The sequence below is a fragment of the Myiozetetes cayanensis genome, unplaced genomic scaffold (genome assembly GCF_022539395.1).
Source record: "Myiozetetes cayanensis isolate MyiCay16 unplaced genomic scaffold, myiCay2020 scf18, whole genome shotgun sequence".
In the NCBI taxonomy this organism is placed as follows: domain Eukaryota; kingdom Metazoa; phylum Chordata; class Aves; order Passeriformes; family Tyrannidae; genus Myiozetetes; species Myiozetetes cayanensis.
The window spans coordinates 7,691,298-7,709,710 of NW_026087389.1; the positions used below are offsets into that span (position 1 = coordinate 7,691,298).

Here is an 18,413-nt window from a genome sequence, read left to right on the forward strand (position 1 = left end):
TCCTTGTCAAAATGAATAAAATAAGCCATAAGGGTAAACAAACAAACCACCATGTTGAAGTAAAACCTCAAGTGACTCAGATACCTGGACTGACTCTTGCTGAAATGTAGTTTTGCACAGACCTTTGAAGGCTTGTATAGGTTTGTGTCATTTTAAAAAACATTGTCTACTTTTTTTAAAATTAATTTGACTTGCTTGAATTTAATAGCAATAAATCTCTTTCTATAAATACAGTAGCTTCACTTGCTTATAAATCTATAATTTACCAAAGAAAAGCCTAGCAGTATCTGCTTTCTTCACGTAACACTATTAGTTTCCGTGCATAAAATGTTTCCACACTGGAGTTGAATTATTAAAGAAAAAAATCTAATGCAATGAAACCTTCTCAGCAATTCAAAACCCCAACTTAGTGCTGGTGCTGCGACTCCAAGTCCTGACATCCCAAATTACGGTCGGAAGGCTAAGCTCCGATTTAGAGGTTCAAGACCTGCTAGTTAAAATCAGCACAGGATTTTACAGACGAAAAGGTTTGCCATTAATTTCTTTCAGAAGTTTTTGATATGTAAATTACTACATGCAATATGACCTACACTATTATGGCAGCAACTCTAGACAGAAATAGAGGCCACGACCCCAACATCTCCATTCCCAGCAGCGCAGAATTGGGGCCATCCCAGCTTTAACAATGAGCACGAAAAGGCAAAGGCGGGATGGGGAGGCGAGAAGAAAACTTTTGAGTTTTAAACCAAACTAAATTATATCCCCTACCAAAAAAGAAAAAAAAAAAAGCTCAACAACCTATAAAATGTAATCAAGAATAGTGCAGTAGGACTCGCTTATTCCCTGGTAGCTATCAGAAGGTTCAGGCCTAACTGCCTGCTCCTTTCCATGGACATTCAAGTGCAGTTTTAATTGAAACTGATCTTCCACTGCAGATTTCAAATTAATTCTTCTTCCAAGTGTCTCATGCTCCAGACATCCTTGCTTTGCAAAAAACCCCTATATCATTAGGGGAGGAAATAGAACACTTTTTCCAAGCTTGCAGATATTGATTACCTATTCCTTCCATCAAAGCACAATTGCCATTCTGCACTGTATAAATCTCTTCAGTGTTAGACACTTTATAAAGTACTGAGAATTATATCATTAATCATTTGCAGTTACACCTGTCTTGCTTTATTGAATTCTTTGTTTTTAGAACTTTAAATAAATGCTTTTAAATAAAAACATGACACTAAATAAAGACTCTGTTTCACTTAAACAGTAAAAAAAAAACAAAACCCCTAATTCTGTGTGTGACATTTACCCATCAGAAACAGAGGAACTTATGAGTTATTTGTATTTCATTTTTCAACAGTAAGCATGGTGGCTTTAACCAAATAAAATTTTGAATGAATTTGAGTTGGCCTTTTAAGTCTAATAAATAATTCGGTTTCCAAAAGCTCAAGCAAGGTAAGAGCCCTCACCTCTGCTAGTATATAATACACATTTCCACTGAAATAATGGGGCAACCTGCAACCAAAGGCAAACATCAAACAGCCCCAGTCCAGGAACACCAGCTCCTGGAGCTGGAGTATTTGACGCAGGAGCAGCAGAGAAAGAGAATAATAACTGATAACATTTGGCATTTTCAGGTATTGAAGTCAGTGTCCTGCCTCCAGGAAAGCACAGGCTTGGGTCCAACAACGAAGTGCCCACACCGGGGAAGGAGGGATGTATTCACCCCCCAGCTCATGGCAGCAAGAGGAGATGGTGACTGAAGAACTCCTGAGTGATGGGACAGGGCTGGGGGCTGAGGAAAGCAGTAAGGAAAGGGAATTCAGCCTCAGTGATCCCCTCTGAGCATTGCAGAGGAGACCACTCTCTCTCCCAACCCTGCAGGGTGTTTTTGCACCCTTCCCACTCTGCAGAGCCAGATGGACACTTGCTCTGCTCCTGCCTTGGGCTGGTACACGGACAGAGGACCCCTCCCCACAGCCCTGCTGACCCTGCCCTGTGTGTGCTCGGGGCTCAGGGGGCCGCAGAGCCCATCCATCTCCCAAGTCTGGACACTCCACCAGCACCCTTTGGGTTGCAGCCTGGTGCCTGAGGTGACCTTACACCTCAGTTCCAATCAGGGACAAAAGGGCCACTGGCTTCCAAGGCATGAAAGCAGAGCTGGGGTCAGGGGCCTTGGCAACACCACCGTGTTTGACATACAAAGCTTCCAACAACACTTAAGGCCAGAGATATTATCACCCATCCTTGTCTGAAATTACCTGATGCTTCCTAGATTCTTTTCTCATGCAAAATCTTTCCGTCAATTACTGCAGCACCTTTAATAGTTTTTTAATACACTGTCTGTTCTTTAAATAGAATCCGAGATTACTTTTTTCCTTCTTTTTACTGTACAAAGCAATGAGCAGCCTTCATTAATGAAAAACCATTAAAATAATGTATTCTGACAAAATCTAATTAAAGTGTGTATAAAAACTTCCACTTAAAAAAAATATTATTTTTCTCCCACAATCTTTTGTTTAAAACATCTGTTATTAAAAATACTGGCATTTCCTTGGTTTTACATAATTTTCTAATTAATGGATCAACTACTCTGATACAGACTGGTGTGTAACATATTTTCCTTTACTCAATATCCAAATAGAGATTAACAGACAATTAAACCAGGAAATTCCTGAGTAATGTGAGTTTGATAATTCACTTACAAGTTGGGAAAGAGACAGAAATATCAACACCTGAATTTTTTAAATTTCACTTGTTTTCAATGTTTTCACAAAAGTCTGACTCTGAATCCAAGATATGACATGAAAAAAGCTAGTTTAGGGGTTTACAGTTCAGAAGTTTTCTATTATTTGTTCTTCTAGGTGTTTTTGTTTGTTTGTTTTTTTCCTTTGTTTAAGTTTGGGGTTTTTTCAACAAGATTATCTCAGGTAAATCTTTGTCTCTATTTAATGCTTCTTAAATTCTCATTTTTGAATGAAAATGGTAGTAATGATTGCAAAGCAACCAAAACCCCTCACCTCTGTAATTAAAGCAAATTAGCTTGGTCACTTCACAGGGACATCCTATCCCATCATCTTAATATGGGAGAAAATCCATCCATGATTATATGTGCAAGGTAGGTATTTACAAGAGCTGTAAGGAAAAGGATGCTGCAGAACGGCTTTTATCCCTGATCCCTCTCCAGTCCTAATTTTCTCTCACTGCCCCACAGAAGTTATGCAGACAGAAGTTATCCTTGTACACAGACATGATCCATACTAGAGGCAGCATGTCCCTGGTTCATATAAAGTACCAGAAGCTCCTTTCTCGCTGGGCTGGAAGGGTGTGAGACCAGCTCACCCAAAATAGGGCTAAAGACCTGCTAAGCAGTGTCTTGGTATCTGCTTGGATGCCAGTAGTGTTTGCTCAAGCATGTTAGTGATGCCAGCCAAGCAAGCTACCTCTAGCATCTCTCCCACAGCCTGCCTTCCTGCTTACAGCACAAGAAACAAAAAACAGAAAGAATTCAAGAGCTTAAAAGCCAAATCTCACTTGAAAGCCAATAGGGACACCTCTGATGCAGCTTAAATACTTAAAGGACCACAGCAGGTAAGAACCTCTGCAAGTCTTATAGGCTCTGGAGAAACAGGAATTCTCTCCTTTGCACAAACTGGCAGCTATGGCCTGCCCAACCATCTCAGCATTTAGCTGAGCAGCACTATAGCTCTGAATTTCTGTCACACTTGAACTGCTCCGTCATGAGACAAATCTCAAGAAACACCGAAAAGAAATGCCACCACCAGTAAACAAAACTGGTTCCTTTTTTTCCCACTGAGAAAGAGCAAGGAAGCAGTGCCCTTGCTTAGCTACAAAGCAATGAACTTCAATAGCAGGCTGGATTTTCTAACAGGAAAAGATTGCTTTAAACAAACAAATATCAGTAAAATTCACTATGGAACTGAATGCATTTTAAGATCCTACAGAAACCTCAGCCTCTGGGGCTTCTCTCTGTTATCTAGGAACAAAAAACCTGAAACTGCTACTTGATGCCATAAGATCTCATCATCACTTTTTGCCATTTAAAAAGGAGCTGTATCAGTAAGTCCAGGAAAGCACTAGAGAAGGTGTTTAAGCCACGTGAGTAGTGACAGGAGGCAAGGCACGTACAGCAGATCCAGACTGGCTGAAAGATCAGCCTCCCTTTACCCTCTCTTCTCACCTCCAGTCCCCTCCTGGGAAGAAGAAATAAAGTGAATCCTGTAGGATGAAGCCTAAAGACTGCATTTAGATATAAGGCCAAAAAGAATGATTTGAATGACATATCTCTTGCTGAGTGATTTAGCATAGGGCTGCAGAGGTAAAGGCATAAAAATCCCTTAAAGCCTTGATAAAAATCAGTGGTATTTTTCAGGGGTCTTCCCATTGCAGAGAAAGCAACCAGGTTGTTGAATTATTATATTAGGGGGAAAAGTTGCTGAAATTATACTGTCTTGCTCTAAAATGATGGCATACCAAAATCAAAGGGATGGAGAAGGAGAGCCTGTAGTTAAGAGTTCACAGTGTTGTTTTGAACAAAAATTTCCTGCCCTGAGGGAAAAGGGCTTTTCATTTTATTATTCTCTGTCATCACTCTGTTTAACATGAGACACTCGTGCTTGCAGAAAATTCCAATTACTGCTTGAAAAATGAGACTGAATTGCAAGAGCAGGATCCTGAAGAGCTTGCTGACACCCAAACAGGTCTAGGCATCATCCAGTCTGAGAGGTGCGTGCAAGGCATGGCAGAGTCGCAAACAGCCAAGGATAGTTTTTTGAAAACTCAAAAAATCTGAAAGAAATTCTCCCCAGGTACAATCTCTGATAAGGGATATCTTAGCCAACACTTGCTGGAACAAACATAAAGTACAGGAAGACAGAACAAAAAGGGTTTGGGTTTAGATAACCTATGAGCAACCACGAGCAGCGGCACCAGAAGCACCGATGCCACCACACCCACAGAACCACACAGCCATGGGGCTGTGGAAGGAAAGCTGATCTTCAGAACTGATTGTGTCAGGGATACTGTCACCCTGCCAGAATGTGGCAGATGCAAAGAAAGGCTTTAAATCACGCTGCTAAATATAAACCATCCTATAATGTCTGCAGCTTTTAAACCGAAAGACAGAGTGATAGGCATGCTCTCCTTAAACTTTCATATCCACAGATGCTACACTTATTGCTGGATTCTTTAACTAAACTTCCTCACCTTCAATTACCTTTGGCAAAGTTTTTAATGCATGTTTTCAAGACCTTTGTATTTCCTTACAGTTCTACATGAATATCTGTATCACACAGTCACAGACACAGTGTTTTTTTAATACATACCCCCACATGCACATCTACAGACTTTCTGCATCATAATTTTGTTCCTCAAAAAAGTATGAAGCTGCCATGAATCTTGTATGAAGTTCCCACTGTACCTGTCAACCTGCCAGAGGCACAAGTGTATGATAAATATCCAACATCAGGAAACACCAGGACCTTAAGACTAATGTTGCAGGAAGCTCACAATAAAGTGGAGTAAGTGTAATTACTAAAACAAGCTTTTTCCATAAACATTTCAAGTTTTAGCATTTGTGAGCTGAATATTTTACCACCATACAAAAGTGAAAATGGTACTAAGTTTAGCTGTGCTGGCAAGATAGTTTGGGGCTTTTTAAGGGGTGTCTCACACAATAAACTCTTGATAGACTTGCCTAATGACCTGTTGAGTTTTATAACTAGTATTTCAAAACTATTTATATTGAGAACAGAGCACAACAATATCAATGAAATTATCATGCAGAACTCACTGAGTGGGAGGATAAATTGTGGTATTGAAGGTGCCTGCTGGTGGCAAGTGACTGAGACAATGTATATCTACATCCTCTGTTTTTTATAATTTTCTACGTTTTTAATAAATGTATCTGACATCTCACACCATTCATTTTATAACTGTCAGAGGCCTTTTTAAAACTGCTCACCCTGAGCTGCATATAATAAACGAGGTGATAACTTGCAATATAAGGAAAAAACAGGAGATTAATTTATATGAAGACACTGTAAATTAACTGTCTTCTATTCCTATACTAGTTAAGTAAAGCCCAATGAAGGCTAGAGACAGACATAAAAATAGATTTTTTTTTTCCTAAACATAATTTTAAAAAGTATAAATCCTAATGGAAATTACAGAATGAAGATGTATTATGAATCAATGCAGTAGCTCAGTGACAGCACTTTGTGTTAGTGGGAGGAAGACATATATTCCAGTAATCGTGCCTCAGACAGGGCACGAGTGTCTTGGACAGGTCACATCCAGGACAACTTTCTCTGTGGAACGGTCTCTCTCTTCCACTATCCTCTTTTCCTTTATAGGTTGTATAATGATGGACCTTGACAGTAGGAATACTTCTTTTGCTGTAGTGCCCTATTACAGCAGAAGGAAGAGGGGCTCCATTCTTCCCCGTGCAGAGCAGCAAACAGCTCCTGCCTCAAAAAGCTTACAGCCTAACAATGTAAGACAAACAACCCAACTCAAAGCATCTCAGATTTGAACAGATGCAGCCCCCTGGGCTAACCCTCCCTTCTCTGCAACACCATGCTTCATGCTCTCTTCTCCAAAGCCATCTTCCAGAGATGGCATTAACACACCAGAAAGGTGATCAACCTTCCCATAAGACAGAAAATAAATGCCAATTCTTTCAGAGAGCAAAGATAAAAGAAGAAATTAGTCTGGTATTTCACAGAGTTAAGCATATGAGAAAGCACAGGCTCATGTAACGCTGATGTAAACTGTGGTTCCATCTGGGCTACTCCAAGGAGAAAGCACAGCATGAGTAAAGCTCTGAGAAAATAAAACTGAGCAAACAAGAGGAAGAAACTAGACAGAAAACTTTCCCACCAAGAGTTGTTGGATGTAGACAGAGGCTTGGGGGGCTTCAAGGAGACTTTGTTCATAGAAAAGGAAGGAATAGGATCTGAACATGGCTTGGTGCTAAGTTACAACATCCCTTGCCAACATCCAAAGCAGGCGAAAGCAAGGGGGACAAGCAGGCAGCTTGCTGCTTTGTGCCTGTGCCCTTAATCCCACAGTGCTGCTGACAGTCCCCACAGGACTCAGAGCTGAAACTGGGCAACAGCCTGGGAGGATTTGAACTAAAACTGTGAGAGAGAGACCTCAGGCTGCTTGAGGACTGAGGCAAGAAGAAAACCTGCAAGAAAAGGCATGATGGGCTCAGGAACCCTTTTATGGTTTTAAACCAGAGATCAGGGGTTTTTTGAGGGCTTAACTGGGACGCTGCTGAAGCATCAGAGCTTCTGTGCTGCTGAACCTGCCCAGCGCCTCAGAGATGAACACTGAACAACAGTGACAGTAATAAGTCATGGCATTTACGTCAGGAAATCTCGAATTCCCATCTTGCTTCTCTGTCTCCTTCCTACCACCAGGAGCTACACTTTCCATTTCACTCCCTTCTCTATAAAAGGGAGAAGTTCAACTGTCTCATCAGAGCACCTGCAAGGATGGCTCAAAACTTGAGGAGAGCTATAGAGATAAAAAGCTGTGCGAGACTCAACTGTCCCACTGGAGACCTTACTCCCAGGCTGGCTGCAAATGCATTTAGAAAAAACACAATTCCAATTATTTCTCAAAGCACCACAGACTTGAATCCTACTACTTCTCACATGTACCCTTAATAGCCTTGATCTCACCAAAGAAACTGCTAACGTAAATGATGCCTCACTGTAACTTAATTACCTCCAATTTGGGTGGGTACGGAACAGAAAGTACCTTTTCTTGATTCCCATCTGTTCCTCATAACTAACCAAAGAAGCCTTTCCCAGAGCTCTGTCTCTGAAAGACAGCATGAAAAAAAAAAAAAAGGAGGACCAAAGACAGGAAAAAATTGTATATTTTTATTGAATTTTTGCAGGATGCAAGTTAATAAAACACCCACAGAGAGTACAGAGCAATATAGAAAGGGAATAAAGGGAGGGAGGGCTGATATCAATAAAGCCTATCCAGAGGCACTGGTAGAGTGAAAGTACTCATGATTTCAGAAGGAACCTGCTACAAAAATGATTTTCACTTGTTGCTTTGGGTCAGGTTTAACATTTACAAAAACCAGAAGTGTCCTAAGCAGAGAGTGGATTAAAAAATAAAACCAGGAAGATAAAATTATCTGTTGCTGAAACACGTCACCTTCAGCTTTTCAAAACCCCTTGTTGATCCCAAGCTGACCAGAGACAGCCACCAGAGTAGGACCCTACCATTTAATAATCTCACAGACAACACTGCAGTCCTCAAAAATCACTCATCACACCTTGCAAAAGGTGTGATGAGTGATTGGTTTTGCCATGATACTGCCTTTTTAGGTGAAAATCGACTTTTACCAAACTAAGTTCCTAATGTCATCCCTGTTCCAAGAGCCTTCTCAATCCAGCTGTCCCTTTCTCTAATATGCACCAGTAAAATAGCTCCTGGGAGACTTTCTGGGAGATTGCCAGCTTTTACTTAACGACACATCGTGAACCCTGGCCTCAACTTCTATTAACATTCAGTCTATGTTTCTACCATTAATTCAAGAGGAATGAATAGGAAGACAATAAGCAGCCATTGTGTCCAGTCTGAGGTACTCCATCAGAAGGCACTGCTTCTGTTGCTGACAGAGACCATTTACAACCAGTTTTCTCATTTTTGTTCTGTATCTGTCATTTCCAGTATGTTATGCTAAACAGCTTAAGCTGTTCAGAACCAGTTTTAGTTTTCCAATTAGGAAAGTCCAGAGTTAGGAAAAAACAAACAAACACACAAAAAACCCCACAAATAAAGAAACAAACCAAAGTCACAGAAAGGATCTAATGTTCCTAAGATGAATCTTATCCCATTGTACCCATTCTGTCCAGAATAGGTAGTAGCCTGTCAGTGCTGGAGGAGGGCACTGGCAGCAGCCCCCTTCAGCCCCACAGCCCTGCCCAGTCAGGACAGGCAGAGCCCCTTTCCTCCTGCCAGCACTACCCTGTGGCAGGGAACCTGCACACAAACACCTGAGCAGCTGCTGTGGGGAAAACCAGCTGCTGCAGAGAGCTGGCAGCAAAGTGCTGCTGTGATGGATGGAGCCAGGGTGAGCACTGCAGGAGATTCACTCCCACAAGTACCTGTGGTGCACATTCGAACACAGAGTTAAACAAACAAACAAAAAAACACACCAAAACAACACACAAAACAAACAAATACAAAACAAAAAAACCCACTAACCAAAAAAAAACCAGATGGGATAAATGTCCTTTCCTCCAGCACTGCATGAACATTTCTGTTTAGGGAAGATCACCCCAGACTGCAGCTTGCAGGCTTTGGAATGCAGCTGTTCCTAGGATGAATTTTCCCCAGGGCAATGTCCCTTCACCTCACTGCCTGCAGCTCACACAGCTGCCCACTGCCTCCCATGGGAGCATCTTCCCGAACTGCCATCACGGATGCTCTGGAGCAAGGCAGGTGCTGTCACACTGCACTCCCCCACTCCTCCCTGCCTGGTGTGAAGGCGGCAGCAGCCAGCTCTGAACACTTCCCTGCGCTGTTCAGTCACAGCAGCGTTTGGGCAGCCCACAGTGACACATAGCATAAAATGGAATCTGGAGTGTATCATTTAACTGTGAAATCTGTAAGATATTGGATTTATATGGTGTCTGCAGAGCACATTAGAAGATCATCATCATCATCATGTCTTTTCAAGACAGCCATAATTATTCAGGCTGTTATTCTATCTCACCGGTGCTTTTGAAAAACTATTCAATATTATCAAACCCTCACTAAAACCAATGTTTTGGTTGAGGGACTAATCTTCCTATCAGTACACAGCCATACCTGAGCTTATCTACATTACCAATTCCCTGCTGATTGAGCGGATTCATTAACAACACAATCTCTGGTGACTGAAATGAAGTCTCATTCTTCGTATCACCGGTGCCTTGCTGTTTGCTTTTCCTTCACAGTATGCACACAAGTAATTAACTTACTATGCTCCGCTAGCTCCTGACACATTACTTGGCATAGAAAAATTCACCAGCAGGTAGTTAAGCATGCAAAATATTTTCAGTCAAATGAACTTCATAACAGAGCTCTACTGAGGAAAAATGCATCTCTTTCCGATACAATGCTAACTGCCCGTACCAACAGGAGCTTCTTGAGAGGTAACAAAAAATATGTAATTTAAACCACTTTTTCTCAACATATAGGAAGTTTCTTTAATGGGAAAAACTGGCAAGTAGTAGATGTTCACTGAAAGGATAAGCATGGAGATCAACCTGAGTGGCCCTTGTGAAAGTCTGACGTAACAAGGACAGACATGGGATCCATATGGTATAGAAGAAAACGGGGGAAAAAAACAAAGCAAAGAGGAGATTCACTTCAATGAAGAATTGCTGAGATTTCTGGTGTCTGAAAGTAGAGAATAACAATGCATTTTGACTTTTATATCAAATTAAAAAAAAAAAAAAGTAATTTGCTATTTAAAGCATAGAATGCTTTTAAGTCTAGAGTTCAATGACAGTGAAAACTCCCTAAATAAAAAGCATGGAATTTATTGTATGCCCCACTCTAAAGACTCCACCCAGGAACATGACTTGAAATATTCAAGTCATCTCAGTAATGTCAAGAAATAAAACTAAAGTTACTACTGTTTTTATCTGTCCATAGGATGAAAGGTTAAGGTACAAAGAGATGGTGACAGCACAGAAGCAGGGAGGGGATACTGGGTTGAGCCCACTGAAGTGACAAGACTAGCAATGACTTTGATAGCACCAGGACTTTCTCCTGAGAATATAAAGATATCAGAGCCTTGTGGGGGGTTCCTCTGATCTGACCACACCCTAAATGATGACTTTAATCCCCATAATATTTTTCCAGTACCAAAGACCAGGTAGCATGTGATCCTCACACCACTCTGGTGCAGTCCGGCTGTAGTGCCATACAAAACAGCATCACTTTCTCTACAGTGTCCTGTCCTTCCTTTAAACCAAATGTAGCCAAAACTCCACAATATATGCAAAACCACCTGAATAAGAGCAGGAACTTGGCTGGGTAAAGACCCCTTCACAGTATTATTCATTCTAACTTTGACCTTTCATGGTAAATTCTTGTTCACAAATTCCATGACTGTGTTAACCTAAAACACAGAAAATTGTGACCTTGATGTTTCATTTGACATAAGGAAAAATCCTTCTAAAGTCCTAGAAAACAAAACTGTTATTTTGCCCAGTTTTGTCCAGAAGACATTTGTTTCTTTCTCCTTCATGTGCCACAAGGCACATACCTTTGCCAAACTCAGACTGTTGTTTCAATTCATTCAGTCACAGAAGTGTTCCTCGTGTTCCATCACAGCAATTTTAGCTTGTGACAAAAGGAATAGATCTGCAGAGGACAGAATCTGCTGTGATTTGTGTATGTCATTTGCCTCTAATCTTGCACTGCTTTCAACTCGGCTCATTTAAATATAGCTCCTGTCATACCCATCATTTTCAGTTCACCTGTTAAGCAGAACCACACACTCCAACAGAGCAGCCTTCACTGCATGGTTTGTACAGATTTTCTACTCCAGGCCTGAAATCCTTATTCATTTACAAACTAGATGTTCCTTAAACAGTATTTCCAGTTGCTTAACCAGCATATTAATGCATGCAATAGAAACCAGATTTTGTTATTTCTGATTTTCATCAAAAATTAGCTGTCTCACTTAACCATGGGCATCCTTGATAGTTACTCAGGTCTGTAAACAGTTCACTTAATCAAGGAAACCCTTGTAATATTTCTAGAAGACTGTTGAAACCTGCTCTATCCCACGGGAAGGCATCTCAGGTTTTGTTTGGTTTTCCACGCTTACAGCATCAGTACAAAGTAACAGGTTTTCTTGCCAGAAGAAACAGTTGGATAACACATATAGACCTGACAGCCATGAGTCATTACACTTCATAAAGTCACCTCTCAGAGCCTTAAAAACAGTTTTCACCTTGTTCAGAACGGTATTGAGTGCAGAAGAAATCAAATCTTGAGTAACCGTTGTGCTGCAGGTTTTTTGTTTTGTTTTTCTTTAAAGATTATTTCCATGTTCATTTGCTCTCCAAGTTTCAACCTGCAGGTTACTTCTAATGCCAGCTCAGTATTTACCTTCCAGTGGCAGATTGCAAGTGATTTTCAGGAGATAGGATTTTCCCTTGATGGAGGATGCAGACTTCTCAAGGGACTCATCCAGACATTTGCAAAGAGTCTTGATCAGTGAATGCAGTGGGGCTGGACAATTTTTCTCCTGAGGGAAGGTCACACACTGCCCAGACCTATCATTCAGTGAGGAAATCAGTTAGGCTGGAGATTCAGTGAGAACACTGAACAGACCCAAAGCAGAACCCCCCACTGCCTTACTTAGAGCATATTCCTTGGATGAGAGATGTGTAAAGGAATACTGTCTTTCCTAAATCACAGATATCCTCCAAAAGCCAAGATTTCTTCTTTCAGATCTGATGGAACTTTTCAATGGACTTGCAGCATCCAAAAAGCAGTGGAGGAGGGAAACAGACAAACAGATCCAACCTAAGCACCACATACAAATATTCAGAAAAGTTATTTTTTTCCTTTAGGTCAACCCTTAATAGTTTCACCTACAAGAATCCAGATGCCAGTTGGCTCACTGTGGGGACAAGATCAATTCCTACTATGCTAAGCAATGTCATCCCACTGCACTGATGCACTTGTCTGTATTCCTGTGTTATCTAAGATCTTACACTAAAGCCAGGAGTCTTTTGAGGAGCAGACTGACTTTCTGGTTTTATTTTGCTCAAAGTAAACTACAAAACAGATTTCAATACATGACTGGAATTTCTTGCCAGCACAAAAGTATAGGAATGACTTGGAGTATTCTGAGTATTTGAAGGTAATCGCAGAAGTGTGTTTGAGAACATGGACCAAAACACATAATTAAACACAGCCTTCCTGATTATGGAGTAATTTAATGACTTTATTAAAGCCATAGTTGATGGACTTGACTGACTGCAGTCTTGAGAGACCACAGTCTTGGTCTCATGAGAAGGACTTACGTCCAGCATTTTAAACTAGAAACTTTCCAGGCTCTGTGGTTTGAAAAAAAAAAAAAAAAGGTGAAAAAAGAAAGGTCCAGGAACCAGAAGGCAAACAAGAACCTTAATTTGGTTTTTTGTGGTTTTTTTTTCCAATCTCCCCTGATTTGTTTTGGTCAGTCTCATTACTTTGAGCAACTGATCCTGGCAATACTCCAGAGTACCTGGCTTTATTGACAAACACGAAACAATCTAATGCCAGGGGAAATAACAAAAGAAACCTAACTCATCAATACCAAGAGCTGGGCTAATACACATGATCCACACAGGCATCCAAGGGCCAACCACCCTTCAGTGCTCGGCTCAGAGCCACTTCCATTGCCTGTATAAGCAAAAGGGTGAAAACCCACAGACTGCTATTTATCTCAGACTGGAGGGGACACCTATACACTCCATACTATCTAGCAATAAAGGAGGTGATAGGGGTTTTTTAGGTAAAATAGTATTTATTTTGATGTTTTCCAGGTCCTTTTTAAATGACTGTTTTAGATGTACATATAGCACTCCTGTTTCTTCCTCGGTTGTGATGTGCACTGTACAAAAGTACCTGCTCTTAGGAACACAACTCAGTGCACACCTTTGGGTGGAGATTAATTTCTAGAGGGATGAAAGCTCATACAAATAGTAAGATTTCGTGAGACTGGTTGTACCAATATTTTTTTTTTAATGTCTCTTTTTAACTATCAGTGACTATCAGCTCACTTTTGCTTCTGGTCCTATTGGTCTTGTCAGGTTTCCACATCAGTTAAAAAAGCAGGGCTTACTCTGAAGCAAATTTTGGATATAACCACTCATATTTCCACTAACACAGAGAAGCTAGTAAATCAGTAGTAGAAGTTTATTAATTTAAGAGTTACTGAGACACATCTTATTGATCTTTACTCACACTCAGCCCCCAGAGTTTACCTCACAGCTCCAGTTTATGCCCCGATTAAGCGGCTCAGAGAAGCCTTGCATTTTTACAGCATGCATATCATGCAGCATACTGCTCCCGGTGTGATGACTTGCAAACTAAGCAGTGGGTTTATCACCCTAGAATAGACTTGAGTTTCACTCACCCCGGGCAGCCAGCACAAACACTCCTGAGCACAGCCCACAGCCCAGAGCTGCGCTGTGGGATGCGCGGCGCTAACGCAGCCGACAGCGCTCTCGTGCCCAGCTTTAGCTCGCCCGTGTTGTGACACAGTATCAGTTAGCTGGAGATTAGTTTCCATTTTCAGCATTCCCATGTTTTTGTGAACATTTCTTTTTATAGGATCTGATTCAGCCAAGTACTTAAGCACGTGCTTTACTTTAAATAACTGAATAATCCAGCGTCTTTTCAGCAAATGTTTAACTTTAATTGTGTTACTAGTTCCAGTTCAAGGGCTCCTCATATCTTGGACACTGAGCACTCACTTGTGTGCTCTATCCATTGCACAGATAAAATATCACTCATGGACTCCACATTATGCATTTACTTAAGCGCTTTGCTAAACAAGGTCCTAAAGCAAACATGCCACAGTCAGAGTTTATTTAATGATGCTTCTACAAATTCAGCTCTAAACTGTTAAGCATTTTTAAAGGAAAAACTAAGTAACTATTGGATTTACTTTCTTTCATATCTATACCTTGATTTAGCCCTGACTGCAATTGTGGCTACATGGTTCAATAAAGCATTAGGATTACTTCTTCTCAACCCATTTGAGGAAATGTGTTTGTGCCTTAAATTAAAAAAAATTAAAAAAAAAAAAAAAGAAAAAAAAGAAGAAAATATATCCTGTGTTAAAACTACCTCTGTAGAGGCTTTTCCCCCAGTCCATATGTCACACAGAGCTCCTGCACAGGGGCTGCAGCAAGAGGTACATTGGGAAGAGAAAGGCATCACCTCAGACAGCTTATCTCTCAATTTACAGCATCCCCAGTCCTACTATGCATTTCATTGCCAAAGTATGATATTTTATTATAAAAATATGACCAAAGTGTTCTGGGGGTCTCTTTATGTGACTTTTTTTCCTCAGTCAGAAATACTTGGGACAGACTTTCAAGTTCCTCTCCCATAACCACTGCTGCTTTTTTACATGGAAGCTGATGAATTTTCCTCTCATCAGAAGACTCCAGCAGCTGTGGCTTAAAGAAAAACACCAAATATTGTGAGACTAACAATAAAACTCCCAGACCTGGCAGTGCTGCCCTACCCCTTTGGGCCATTTCCATTCCAAGTGGCTCCCCACTGAACCACACAATGCAGGGCCCCTTTCTAGTTTGGTAGCGACTGCTTCAGTTGTTTCGAAATATGGTCATTTAAATTATTAGAAAAAGGAATGTTAAAAAAAAGACTGCCAAAAGCACAACTTTCTAGAAAGCCAGTTCTCAAAATTTGTTAGAAAAAAAGGACAAAGAATGAAATTCACACTTTATAGGCATCTGCCCCCAGAGCAGGACATGTCCCTTACCTGGCATTAATACCACGGTTTCAGATGAAAGTCCCTTCTCCAGCCTTGCAGGTAAAGCAAGTTTTTGTTCTAAGGTGGTTGGAGAAGCCAAATTAAAGAGGGCAAAAAACATAAACAGAACCAGATGCACCTGAGAACAGAAACTAAAATTGCCTTAAAAGATAAAAGGATTAACCTCTTCTGACCAGTAGCTGTAAAATGTGTAATGAATTTAGACATTTCTTTTCCAAAGGAAGAAAGCTATTTAATGAGATAAGTGTTATTAAGATAGAGCAGAATAACTATAGTGTAAAAAACTCCTCATTAGTTGAGTCTTAATTGCTCTTATAGTTGGTGAAGAAGTAGTAATTACTATACCAAAAAAAGATCTATATTTAGAGATTATTTACTTTTGCACATGGAATGAGAAGAATACCTTAATACTAAACCAAAATTTAGCCAGAACATATCCAGTGTCATCCCACTGGAACTGAACACTGGGAACTGTATAACTCCTTGTGAAAGGAAAAAAAGAAGTATTGATTATAGCAAAGAATGCAAATGGAGGTTACTCTGAAACAGGACTTCGATATTATAGTTATTTATTTCCTGTGGTTTCACTGTTTGCCTGTTTTGTTCATAAATATTTACCAAGTACTCTCTTCATAAAATAATTATTATTCAATGTGCACAGTAAAGAGAAGACATTACAGATCTGACTGTGTGTTTTTCCACTCCAATCTGTATGACAATATTTTAATTCAATTTTAACACCACTAGTCCTTACAGCTGAACGTCCTGAGCTTTCTTTGCCAGGTTACGCATGCAAACATTTACAGAAAAGCAGGATCTCTGCTCTTGAGGCTGCCCATCCAACAAAGATCCCACAGGGATCCCCAGTGCCTGTAGGAGAGCTGATGTTCTAGGACAGTTTGTGACATTATAGCGGATTACCAACGACTGGGGTATTCAGAGTCACTTAAAAGGTGGCTTCTTAATAAATAGACAAATTAAATCTTAGTGCAAGCGCTGAACCAGGAAAGGCTTCCCCCTGAAATGCTCCCTTAAGCAGCTCCACGAAAGTTAAGGATGAAGGGATCCATCATTTCCATGCTAATGGTGCTTTTTTGCCAGATTCACATGGCACAACATGCCTTCAAGTGATGAACAGCCTCCTGCTTTGGAGTCTGCATGGCAAATGGCAGGCACAGGTCCTTTCTCCCTTGCAGACTTGCAAAGACGTTGGTAAAGCTCCACAGACTCAACTCTCGGGTCTCCACCTCTCTCCACCAGGAGCCCAGAGCTTCCTTCACACGTTACAAGGACATAAAGCTCTAACAGCATGCCCCTAACCAGTCCTGTCCCAAACAATGTCCAAGTTCACTAATGTTAAAAAGGATAAAAGGAAAATTTCTTTGGATTTATCATCAGCATCTGGCTGTGATCAATAGCACCCACATGAAGTACAACCAATTTCGTGATATATGTATCCCCTCGTTCTCTCATAAATCATGACTGTAAAACAAATAGCGGCGGGACAGCCAAGGTTAGAAACAATGAAAGACTTTTAGGCCCGTTTTTATTTAATTTGATTGTATTTCAAGATAATGATACCCCTTTAACTATGGGAAACATGCTCCATCTGTTCTCCAGAGCCTCTAAGGGCTTGCAATTTCCTTCCATGTGCAATTCCAGATGTTAGCCAGGACCCTGGAAGGCCCCTACGACCCAGGTTCCTTGTTCTCGCTCCCTCAGCAGCACAGGGGAAGCCCACAACAGTGATGGAGCTGCAGCCAGCCCCAAGCACGCAAAAAGATTTAAATGAGATTGTAACGGCACAGAGGGGCTTTTGCAAATCCTTGTTCAGTGCGAGCAGGTGACATCAGAATGCCAGAATTCTGGCATTCCAAACCCAAAGGACCGGGTCAGGGTTTTCTAAATGCCAGAGCACCAAGCCTAGATCTGAGAGGTTTTTTGGTAACTGACACCACACAACTAGTTGGCTTTTTTTTTTTTTCCCCTCTTTTTTATTTTTGTTTTTGTTTTTTGTTTGTTTTGTTTTTTGTTTTTGGTCTTTTGTATGTATGTGTTTTGGTTTTTTTTTTAAACTTGCATATACTTTTACCAATTAAAAATTTTTTAAGAAAACAAAACATTGAAGATTTCCTCTGAGATGATATATGAAAAAGCATAAATATAAATATCTTAAACATCATTAAAATATTTTTAACGCAGAATTTTCAATCCCTTCAATGAAAAAAAAAACTCCTCTAATGTACAGAACCATGGATATTAAATCCTGGAAGATCATTCTATGATGATTACTAATCCCTTTCTATTGCTCAGGTAAACTTAAGGGAATAATATTCCAAAGAAACAGAAAACTGTAGGGTTATTTGCAATTCTGTTTTTACAAAGTAAGAAGCTTCTCTAGCTATACTCAGCATCTAAACTTCCAGTCCAAACAGATTATTTACACTGCTTTCAACTTCATATTGCTTGCATTAATCACACTTATTTCTTCATATTTATATAGGGTTTCTCTAACAGAATCACCATTAATAGCACAGCAGATCAAATATTATTCCAAATTTAAATAAAATCTGTTCATCATTATGGTCATTAGCTAATGGTTTTATCTTCCTTTGGGACCATAGTAAACATTAAAATTCAATTTATTTAACATTTATTTCTCATGAAACAAAAAAGAGCATCATTTTATTGCTACAATAGAAAACTCTTGGGGTCACAAAACTCTCGAGAACCAGGTTTTAGAAAAAAGAAACAAACAAAAAAACCCCACCACACTTTGAAGACTAATGAGGTACTGAAAAAAGGATGCAAACATACACAGGAGCTCTTACATGGGCCATGTGCTTAA

At 40.3% G+C, this 18,413-nt stretch overlaps 1 protein-coding gene across 1 annotated transcript in view; it reads right to left on the reverse strand.

Moving 5' to 3' along the window:
• Window positions 1-18,413, reverse strand: part of PTPRG (protein tyrosine phosphatase receptor type G) — a 395,341-nt gene that overhangs the window by 187,759 nt on the left and 189,169 nt on the right. The gene's annotated exons all lie outside the window — the stretch shown is intronic.